The sequence below is a fragment of the Prionailurus viverrinus genome, chromosome B4 (genome assembly GCF_022837055.1).
Source record: "Prionailurus viverrinus isolate Anna chromosome B4, UM_Priviv_1.0, whole genome shotgun sequence".
NCBI classification, from domain to species: Eukaryota; Metazoa; Chordata; class Mammalia; order Carnivora; family Felidae; genus Prionailurus; species Prionailurus viverrinus.
In genome coordinates this window covers 86,364,069-86,366,431 of record NC_062567.1, presented here as the reverse complement: position 1 = coordinate 86,366,431, position 2,363 = coordinate 86,364,069, and the positions used below count along the sequence as shown (strand labels likewise).

The 2,363-nt window shown below is 41.2% G+C and overlaps 1 pseudogene; it reads right to left on the bottom strand.

Annotated features, from left to right (window-relative positions):
* Positions 1–1,094: 1,094 nt before the first annotated feature.
* Positions 1,095–1,597, bottom strand: LOC125170996 (protein mago nashi homolog 2-like; annotated as a pseudogene).
* Between the last annotated feature and the right edge of the window lie 766 nt (positions 1,598–2,363).

Sequence of the window (2,363 nt, the reverse complement as noted above, 5' to 3'; positions counted from 1 at the left end):
CTCTTGGCTCCAAGCTGTCAGCACAGAGTCCGACTCAGGGCTTGAACTCACAGACTGCAAGATCGTGACCTGAGCCAAAGTTGGACACTTAACCCACTGAGCCACCCAGGTGCCCCTGTTATGCCCAGAATTCGTGATCCCCAAAGACCACCAGGGAGCTGAGTCCGATGCAAAAGCAAAAGAGCCTTTATTCGAGCTAGCTTGAGCTCAATCCCCTACCTGCACCGACGCAGTGGTGAGATACCGGGGAGAGAGAGCGAGTTTCAAAAGCACAAAGGTTTTATAGGGGTCTAGGGGCAGTTGGTGAGGTAATGGCTGTGGCCTCAGCTAATTGGCTGGGGAAGGGTCGAGTCCTGTTATGCAGGTCGCTGGGCGTGTTTTGATCAGGAAGTTTGAACGGGTGAGGGTGAGCGTGAGCGGGAGGTTACTCAAGGGGAGGAGGCGTGGTCTAGGTGAAGGACACAGAACAAGATGGAGTCGGCCGGCGTAGGCCCGCCCTTTCACCCCTACATTTAAGTTTTTAAAATTTAAACTCTACCTGAGCTGATATTTCCTTATCCACTTTCTTTTTGTCTGTTTGTGTGTTTTTTTTTCAGGCTTTGACATGTTTTATTACATGTCAAATTTATGAATTTATTTGAACATAATTTCAACAAAAGGTTGCTTTTATTTACAGAATTTAATATGTGGGGGGACTGTCCAAACCACTTGGACCCAAATGAGAATAGACATTAAGCCTGTTTACATATTTTATTCATTTTAAAATGTTTATTTTTGAGAGAGAGCACGCAGGAGGGCTTGAGCATGAGTGGGAGAGGGGTAGAGAGAGAGGACAGAGAATCCCAAGCAGGCTCTGTGCCACCATCAACATAGAACCCACGCAGGGCTCAAATTCAGGAAAGGTGAGATCATGACCTGAGCCGAAATCAAGAGTTGGATGCCCAACTGACTGAGCCACCCAGGTGCTCCTGTTTATGTATTTTCTTATTTTTAATTGGCATATAAAAAAGTTCCGCATTTATAAAAATCCCAGTATTATAAATGACAAACTCATCCCTTAATTAAATATAAAAACAGCTTTAAAAACGTACAACTTAGATTGGTTTCATCTTGAATTATAATCCAATAAGACTAAAAACTAAACATTTCAGGTCCTATAACAAATAGTAAAATACTTGAAGGCCTTCAGGATCCTTTGACTGATTTATGTCAATAAGAGAGCCTATTTTTTATTTTTCTTGCAGGGTCTACAAATAACTTTTTTGAAAATAAACCAGAGAACCTATTTTTGATGTGGTAAAAGAAATGTGTTCATCTCCATTGACAATTCTAAGCTCCAGGTGGCTAACTCTGTCCGAGGGGGGCCACAAAGCATCTTCTTTTGTAATTTCACTGTCATCAATAATTCTCTTCAGTTCTCCCATTACATTCTTGTGTATTTAAGTCCCCTTTCTGATCATGACATCATTTTTGTAATTGCTGTGGTTGGCATATGTAAGCTTTCACTCTGGCTGAACCTCATACTCCAGAAACTCATATCCAAGCTTGCCTTGTGCTCTACACAGCAGCACAGGTAGAAATCACTGGCCATAGTCATTTTTGTTCCTTCTTTTTGTGTTTACAATTTCAATCGCTCAGTTTTGACTTTTCCTTTTTTTTTTTTTTAATTTACTTTAGGTTTAACTCTCAAGCAGAACATAGTTGGATTTTACTTTTTAACTAGTATTTGCCTTTCATTATGGGACATTAAGCCTTTTTGTGCATGTGGTTGTAACTGCTTTGTATATCTTCTGCTATCGTGCTTTATATCTTTTGTGCAACCTTGCTCTTTCTTTCGTCTTATCTTTGCTCTGCAGAGTTTCTTTAATTTGCTGTTATCTTTTCCAGAGACTTGGAAGAGAGTTTGTGACTGTTTTAATTTTGTGACAGTTTTCGTAGGTTTTGTTTTTAGTGAAAGGAATTTTTAGCCTATATTTCTAAAATTATCAAAGTAAAAAAATTAAATGATACATTTTGCTCCATTTCTTCCTGTAGAGAGACAGGTCCTAAAGGTGCAGTGATGAGAGAATTGCAAAGCAGGGGGCTAAGACTCTCCAGAGCCGAAGCATCGCTCCCCTACCTCAAGCCTCTTTTATTTTTGCAAATTGTCTTGATGACACCAAGCACATACAACATAGTATTTGGCATCTTGACGGGTCCTGCACCTGCAGTGTATTCCATACTGGGACATGAATACATCTGGCGCCAGACAAAACATTCTTATCCCAGGCCTGGTGCCCGTATGATGTCCTTCTGGAGAGAAGGAGCAGTCCCGGCAGCCTTCCGTCCTGGGAATGAAACTGCTTTCAGTTCCTTGCTGCTCT